The sequence below is a fragment of the Choristoneura fumiferana genome, unplaced genomic scaffold, assembly GCF_025370935.1.
Source record: "Choristoneura fumiferana unplaced genomic scaffold, NRCan_CFum_1 Sck3bRy_57;HRSCAF=227_pilon, whole genome shotgun sequence".
In the NCBI taxonomy this organism is placed as follows: Eukaryota; Metazoa; Arthropoda; class Insecta; order Lepidoptera; family Tortricidae; genus Choristoneura; species Choristoneura fumiferana.
The window spans coordinates 38,191-47,488 of NW_027413043.1; the positions used below are offsets into that span (position 1 = coordinate 38,191).

Consider the following 9,298-nt stretch of genomic DNA (forward strand, 5'->3'; position numbering starts at 1 on the left):
GTTGAGCGTGAAAGCGAACCAAGATCAAGGGTGGACTTGCAGTACTAAAACTATCACAGGTGGGGGAGTAAAAACATACCCTTTTAATATTAATCTGTAAAATAAGCAGAATCAATAAGCGAAAGCGCAGTCGAATGCGACTGCCATCCCCTACGACATAAAGAAAATAAAATTCAAACAATTTATAAATTTAACGATAAAATAATTTACCTTTTTATTCGGGCGCCAATTTTGTAGCAAAGCTTACCCAAAATTCAATGAACCTCGGGCAAGCCCCACAACACAACACTTATGTGCAATGCACTATAAATGAAACGTATAATTTTTGAGATATGATTAATAAAGATTTAATGTAAAAAAAATCAGCCGATGAAATAACAGAGTAGTATTAACGGGTCGTCATATTGTTTTGCCAAAAGATTACCGAAATCATGGAGGCCTTCGTGGGCTTTTAGAATTTTGAAAAATATAGTACAAAATATATATGGAATGGGCAAATAAACTATGCAAGTAGTTTTCGAAATTACAAAATAATTCGCGATACTTTAGAGCGTAACACCAAGTAGGATCTTATGCGCATAAAATTCTATTAACAGTAGAAAAGAGTTCCGAACGTGTTTGCTTAAGACTACGATATAAAACTGAAGCGAAAAGTTAGAAAAACATAGAATACTTTTAAAAAAAATGTGAAACTACTGAAATTTTAAAATAGTTCGCCGTTATAAGCCAAAAAATAAAGTTTTTAGTAAGAAACTCCAAAAGTTTGTGACAATCTTCACGTGGTCTTTGTTGTTGGTGTGGAGCGGTTCCCCTGTCACTGGATGCAGGCAACAATCCCGACACCGAAGCGATGACAAATTATGCCCACAATCGTGTGCGGAGCGCAGTACGATGTCCACAAAAATCCACACCGTAAGGTGGGAGCTGAAAAGATAAAAGAGACTAAGAATTCATTCAAACCATGAGCCCTAACAAAACCTAAATTCGCTACAAAACAGAAAAAACTTACCCGAAACTGGCAAAAACAGATCCGGCTTTTAATAAAAGGGAGGCGACTACGAGCCACCAGCTCGCAGCAGTTGGAGAAACAATCAATTCGCCAGGTTATAATAATTAACACTTTAGAACACCATTATAATTGTCACATAAAAGAAATCCCAGGAATATTAAACCAAAATATTAATCCAAGGCACTATTGCCAAAAATCATCCACGGAAAACACATTTGACAAACCAAATTTTCGCGTCCTCTGTTCCACGTTTCCAGGATACCAATTCAAACCTTTAAAAAAAAATCAAGAAGTGAACCGCAACTAAACGACCAAAACGTATAAGCAAAAATAGGTTAACACTCAATTTCAAAAAAGAAGGTTAGATTGCATGCAGCAGATTTATGCTGCAGTATGTAATACTCGTTTTTTATTTGTTGTATATATGTTGCGAAATGAGAATAAAAATATTTCTATATTTTCTATAACCTGGTGTCACCCCATATCCCCCTTAAACCACAATCGCCCATCTTTCCCACCCCGATCAATCGTGTCATAACTTAAGTGCAATTTTAAGTAGTCATGCGAATGCAGAGAATGCATAGCGTAATCCTCCGAACAATCATCAATGTTCACTGATGTGACTGATGCTGAGCTCCAAGGACATCTGGAAATGCTCACAGTGAGAGAAGAGATCCCTAGCGTTAAGACAAGATATAGGAACCGGCTTGAAACCCACCCCAATACCCTCGGACAACAGCTCACAATTTCCAGCTATGTTAAACGCCTTAAAAGAAAAGACATCCTATGATTTAAAGAATTATGAGTAGATGCTCTCTGGGGGTAAAAAAATATCTGAGGTGGCAACACTGCCTAACCTAGAGTAGCATGCGTCACAAAGTAATTGCACGGATTGTGGATTATGATATTTAAAAAAAAAGTAATCAGAATGACTCAGATATCATGATTGGTTTTTTGGAGTCTTTTTGTATTTTTTATTTCAACTCCAAATTTGTTACTTTTACGGGTATCCCGTGAAACCATATCGCTTTGTAGCGACATCTCTTGTCTGGGTGAGCGGTTGGTTCCGAAAGAGTGTGACGTCTCTCGATGAGAGCGGAACATAGATGTCGCTAGTGCTGCTGCATAAGTAGCGTAGTAGAATCAAATAAGCAACCTGAGATATGTATGCATAGGAAAAATTTGTGTCTAGATTCCTGTCCAGCGGTGGTGTAGGGGTTATAGCACGCAGCACGGATTGCTGAGGACCTGAGTTCGATTCCCAGCGCTGGTCTCTTTTTCTGGTTTTTCTGAGCATCCATGTCTCAGTTTGTATTTTCGACTCAGATATCATTGAGCATCGTCTTTAGCGGAATCACCATTCTGTCCCTTCTTGCCCAACCTGAAGTAACCCCCATATAGCGTTGCCATACGTCCAGAATTTTCCTGACAAGTCCGGAAATATAAGTATCTGTCCGGAATGGGGGGGAATCATAAACCGTCCATAATTTCTACAATTCCCCTCCTCGCCCCTTCACCGCCCGTGCTTCATCACAGTGGCGCGCGCGCCAGTGAAAATTCGAACGAAAATTTGCTTCTTTTATTTACATGCACGTTTAATATTAAATTTACAAGAAATTCCGGTATTTTCATCAAATGTCAGGAATTTTCTCCGGATTTTTAAGATAAAATAAGATAAAATATAATGTATTGCCACACATAGTACAACGAAGACTTATTCTTATTACAGAGAATTTCAAACTTATTATAAAGAAGACTTATTAATATAAAAACTAGACACTAACATTTGCTGTGGCAAAGGGGATGTACTCAGCGTATGCTGTGAGTTAGGGTTCCATAGGCGGCCCTGACTGGCACAGCGCTGATTTTCAGTAAATACACCCTTATTTTTTTTTTTATTATTTTTGATCTACTATGAACCCTACCCCATACCCCATCAAACTGCAATCGCTGCTTCCCATCCCGATCGATCGTGCCATAAGCTCCGAAAGCTTGGCACGGCAGCGGCCACCGGCGTATTAATAGCTTAGAATGCGGGCGGCGTCACCGCTTCCCTTTGCGAAAGTAAAGTTTACTGCGGCAAATTGCATCTGTCAATCAGATCGAATGTCATTGCTGTACAGATATAGGTAGTAAATAAATAAATAAATATCATGGGACACTTGACACCAATTGACCTAGTCCCAAACTAAGCTTAGCAAAGCTTAATACATACTTAAATAGATATTAAATATCCAAGACCCGAGAACAAACATTCGTATTATTCATACAAATATCTGTCCCGGCCGGGAATCGAACCCGGGACCTCGAGCGTCGTAGTCAGGTTCTCTAACCACTTGGCCATCCGGTCGTCCAATAGTGCATAGGAAATCGGTTCTATTGGTTCAAGAGAAACACATTCCTCGCAAAGCATCCTCACACATCTCTGGTGGAAACGCGCCTTGATGTCCATCGGAAAAAGTCGGATCTCGAGCGGAATACGACGGCGCCCAAATCAATTATTGTATTAAATGAGTGACATTTTGAAGAAAGAAAGAAAGAAAGAAAGAAATCATTTATTCGTGACAAAGTAGCGTAGCGTAACAAAAAGATATTAAAATTAAAAAAAGAGTTGTATGTCACGAAATGGTCCTAAATCAGGCTTTACGAACCGGTCCTACTGTTGATTTTACAAATTCAATAGTTTGACCATTTAACTTTATATTAGAAACTGAATTCGAGTTAGATGAATTTATCAACTGTGCCATCGCATGAGCTTATCTGAATCGTGCCGATAGACGTGCGTCGTTGATCTCACGCGCATTGATTCAGATAAGTTTCCGTAGATTAGTAACATAGGTCATAGATTAACATTAGGTATATAAGCTTGTAATGAGAGTAGTAAAATTAGTTTTAGTAATCCCGACAATGGTGCTTTTACTCAACAACCCAACTTCCCCTAAATCAACATTTGGAACATTTGGTTTTCTTAGGATTTAGTAACAAGTTATTGGCAGCAAACCATGCGGATATCACGGACGTGGTTTATTGGGTTCAATGAAGTCGGTGTCTTTTTTACTAACCTTGAACAGTAAAGACGTGTCATCAGCAAACATAACTATACCCGACTTTCGGCTTACCATATAAGTTAGGTCATTTACATAAATAAGATACAGGAATGGGGCAAGAATGGATCCTTGAGGCATTCCCATTTTGACCACAGATCCCGCCGATACCGTTCCATTAATCGCTACCTTTTGCTTTCTTTGTGTAAGGTGAGATTTAATGAGTTCTAAAGAGAGGCCATGAATGCCATAAAAATGTAACTTACAAATTAAAGTATCATGATCCACACAATCAAAAGCTTTCGAAAGGTCGCAGAATACATCTATAGCGATTTTTACCCCATAAAATCATACTTATAATAAGTGACCCAGGAGACGTTACCATGGCAACCAGCTACACTAAAAATTGTTTTTTTTTTTACATATAACTGATTAACCCCACCTACACTCAGCAAAAACAGTTGGTACTAATACTAAACTGTATTAATCAAAAACTTGTTATGTAGACTCAAAGTGATTTCCAGCATTTGACGTCACAACCGTCCAGTGCTAGATTAATGGTTGCCAGAATAACTTGCAGCACAGCTGCTGCTCTATTTCGGGTTTACTACCGGTTTTTTACAAGCTTTTATTTAACTTGCAAATAATGGGACCGCTTCGCGATTTCACAAAAAATTGTTTTTATTTTTATTATTTGTTAAAATTGTATGTCTAATGTATTTTTTGTGAAAAAAAACGAATAAACATTTTCTATTCTATTCTATTTTACATTTTTCGGGCTATTTCGTAGCCCTTCCTCTGGGAGCACGCGACACGGCAGCGTGTCTTAAACTCGATTTAAGACGTGAGTTATCCGGGTTTCCTATAAATGTGTGTGTGTGTGTGTGTGTGTGTGTGTGTGTGTGTGTGTGTGTGCGTGTGCGTCTGCTTGTTATTCCTTCACGCTAAAACGGCTGGACGGATTTGGATGAAATTTGGTATGTAGATAGTTGGACATCTGGAATAACACAAAGGCTACTTTTTAACCCGATATTCCCACGGGATAGGGACAAAATCTTGAAATTTCTACTACTGGGTTTAGAGTCACGAATTTTGGCCTTATTAAATACAATGTTTTAATGTTTATGAAATCGACGATGAATTTTTGGGGAATTTCTATTTAACTAATTTATTGAATCAGGCGTTACTTTGCGGAGGTCCATTGCATATCAATGACCTGAAACAATTACTTTGGACACCCGCGACTTCATCATAACTACGTTGCAAGAAATTTGTGTTCATGCAGTTCCTCCTCCTCCACCTCCACACTACACTGACGCGTTACGAACTCAACCAGAGCTCATCTTCAGAGCAACACAACCGTTCACCATGCTTGCTACAAGGCCCATATTTAATAAGTTATAATATGCTACAATTCTATGTAATTGTCACTTTTTTGTATGAGAAATTTACCAAATTGTAAACTTTTATTAAATAGGGGACAGATGTTAGACATTAACATATCTATCTATACATCTGGTTGAGGTTGGATGACAATGCAAGTACAGTCAACAAAAAAATCTTGCATTCAAAAATATTGTTTTAACAAATATCGTTTTCACGACACTGCTCGAAATTGTGGCCATAGATAACCTAAATCCAGTACCGAAAACTGCCTATATATAAATATATATATACATTAGAGCCGTGGTGGCCTAGTGGTTTGACCTATCGTCTCTCAAACAGAGGGTCGTGGGTTCAAACCCCGGCTCGCACCTCTGAGTTTTTCGAAATTCATGTGCGGAATTACATTTGAAATTTACCATGAGCTTTGCGGTGAAGGAAAACATCGTGAGGAAACCTGCACAAACCTGCGAAGCAATTCAATGGTGCGTGTGAAGTTCCCAATCTGCACTGGGCCCGCGTGGGAACTATGGCCCAAGCCCTCTTGTTCTGAGAGGAGGCCTGTGCCTAGCAGTGGGACGTATATAAGGCTGGGATGATGATGATGATATATACATTTAACAGCTGACTCATTTATGGCTCGCAAAACACGACAACAATGTAACACATTACAAAAACAGGTCGTATCAATATATTATGATTGGTTCTTTGGAGTCTTTTTGTATTTTTTATTTCAACTCCAAATTCGTTACTTTCGGGTATCCCGTGAAACCATATCGAAAATACAAACTGGGACATGGATGCACAGAAAAAAACAGAAAAAGAGACCAGCGCTGGGAATCGAACCCAGGTCCTCAGCAATCCGTGCTGCGTGCTATAACCCCTACACCACCGCTGGACAGGAGTCTAGACACGAATTTCTCCTATGCACACATATCTCAGGTTGCTTTTTCCACTTCACTTTGTCGCTACAAAGTTCAATATCTCAAAAACGGTCTCAGGGGTTAAAAACGCAAGTTAAATCTCCAGTTTATTTATTTTTAAAGATGCTGAACCGACAAATATAATATTTGCGGCATTTATTGTTTGATGATTTTAATATTCTGTTATTGAATTTAACAATATAGCTGATTCTCATTCTAACATAAAAACGAACATACATTCTGACATACAGCCGTATGCTTCACATGTACAACTCATTTCTAATTAACTGGCCACTCCTGTGTCGGAACAATTATTAAATTTTATTCACGACAAATGAGGGCTATCGCGAATGAATTCGCCGCTAGAGGCGCTAGTGTAGCGTGAGGTCTCCAAAATGTCAAATCTCATAGTTTTTGGGTGAGCTACGCGGGTTTATTTATAATTAGAAAATGTTTGTGAATATTTTGCATTACCTGAAATAATTATGGAATTATGCGTACGGCAATGATGTCTGGTTTCGAGACAGTTTTGTCTTCGGGACTTTTGTCCTCCCTTTTTTCGAACAAAACGGACTAAGCAACACTGTGGTGGCTGGATATTTCATGGTACGTTAGGTGTTTTAAATACGATTTTAATTCTAACTTTGTTTTAACGCCCGGTAATAACAGACTCTGAAGCCACACTTAAAAACCTCACGCAACAGTGCGCCATCTAGTGAGACAAAAAACGATAGCCCTCATTACGACACCCTTCACAGGCAGTCAGTACCATCGCGCACTGAACGTCGGAATGGACGGGGCGCCCGCGGGGCCACGCCGCTCTCCCCCGCACCGCACCTCATCGTTGCTCTGTTCTAGACGGCCGAGTTTTGTGACTAAGTTCTTTAGACTTTGGTCGGGGTAAGAAAAGGTTCCTCACCTTAACGTCGACATTCGCTTGCACAAAGGTAATTTATCAGGCCTGCCAAAGTTAAATTTAGAACGAAACCGGAACATCACATTGACATTTGGAATAATAACAGACAAATCTGATAGTTACAGGTCAACTAATAAAATTAGATAATGTTGTTTATGTCCTTATTTTGTATTGTTTTTTTACAGAATTAAAATAAATGATAGACTTAACGGAAAAATTTGTTTAAGGAAAACGGGTCAATTTTTCAACGGGTCGACAACCTATTTGTTGTTATTCTGTCCAGGGTTCGAGGATATATATCAATGGATATATATCATGATATATATCCGATATATATCAATACAAAATTGGTTTAAAAATTTGATATTATTAAGTAATTTTTGGCTAGTTTTTGGCCTTTGTTACTGTATTTCTACTTCCCAAATGTAGATGGCGTTGGAGTAGTTAAAAGATACTCCCTAATAGTAGGTTCTAATCCATTAATGGCAACACTTCTGCCGGCGTTAATGGCGTCAGTCGTGTCAGAAAAATTTCGTTACGAAAGAGTAAGTTTTTGTTGTATTATTTACAAAGAAAGTAATTGATAAAGTGCAGAAACAATTTTACTTAATTTATTTTACAAATAATAATATGGCTTTCATACAAAATGGATATATATCAAACTTTTGATATATATCGGATATATATCATAAATATCCGATATTTTGATATTTATAATAAATATCGGATATTTTCGAAACCCTGATTCTGACACTAAAGGAGATATCAAGTAATACGCTTTCTCGGAAAAATGTTTCCAATGTATACCTACTATTAGATTGGGCTACGTCTCCACCAGAAATGTGCGAGGGTGCTTAGTGAAGAATGTGCTTTTCATGAAACAGAAACGCTTCATTTACCCATCCTCGGTGGTGTACTGCCTTTTCGGCGAAATATGTTTCGCCAAATTTCACTTAGCAACCAACCTTTCGCCAAAGTTTCATTTGGCAAACTAATATTTGGCATAACTTTACTTCGCATTTTTTTATTTCGCAACATTTTTATATTGCAAAATTTTACTTCATCACACTTTTATGTGGCAAATAATTATGTAGCAAATGATTGGCTTAGGCAAATAACAAATTGTCAAATAACATTTGGGCAATTTTTATATTGCAAAGTTATACTTCAATTTGATTTGTGCGAGCGAGCGAAGCGAGCGAGCAAGACGGTTCGGAGCAGAAGCGACTTGGATAGTTTAAGTTCAGAAGGCTAAGGCGGGAGCGAAGCGGAGCGTAGCTAGATGTTAGTTTTTTTTATAGCAGCCAGGATAAATGACACTAGAAAAGTAGGTTGGATGCCATTCAATAAGTTGCTAAATTAAGGTATGCCAATCAATACATTTGACGAAAACATATTTGCATAATAATAATTTATCGAATCATTAGTTGGAAAATGATATCAGTGCGAAACGTTGAGTTGGGAAATAACATTTCGCCTAAATAAAAATATGGGATAAATAGTTTGGGAGTTAATAATTTGCTAAATAATTTTCGCCGATACATTAGTAATCCCCCATCCTCACACAACACCGCTATGCGCACGGCCGTCTATCTGCTTGGCCGGCAACCCCCTACTTCCCGGCCTATACAGTAATATACTATTTAACACTGACGAAGCTTTGCGTACCCCCACTGTACAAATGCGATAGCGTATAATCCAGTCTCTAAATATTTTTACAACATTTTTCCTACACGTGTCCTTACTTATGGTTCGGTTCGGTCGGCATCACACACGATGCAAGGTGTTCAAAAATATCCCCAGCACACTCCAGTGCGCTGGAAAAAGGGTCTAGGTCAGCTATTTCTGGGACATTGTTTTTAGCGGTCCAGTGTACCTAATAAGAACCACCTTTTGTCGGTCGTGACATATTACATCTCACGGTGTTCCCTTCTTTCGCAGACAGAAATTTCATAGAATTTCGTTTCGCAGAAAATGTTTCATATAATATTTGGTCCTTGTATTTTTCCTCCTTGGTGGCTCC

General features: G+C 38.4%; 1 long non-coding RNA gene across 1 annotated transcript; it reads right to left on the minus strand.

The window, feature by feature from the left end:
- Window positions 1-331: 331 nt before the first annotated feature.
- Window positions 332-1,209, minus strand: LOC141445213 (uncharacterized). Its single transcript, XR_012453298.1, has 2 exons — window positions 1,010-1,209; window positions 332-924 (listed from the first exon to the last, which is right to left on the minus strand). It is a non-coding gene; the product is annotated as an uncharacterized lncRNA (long non-coding RNA).
- Window positions 1,210-9,298: the final 8,089 nt, after the last annotated feature.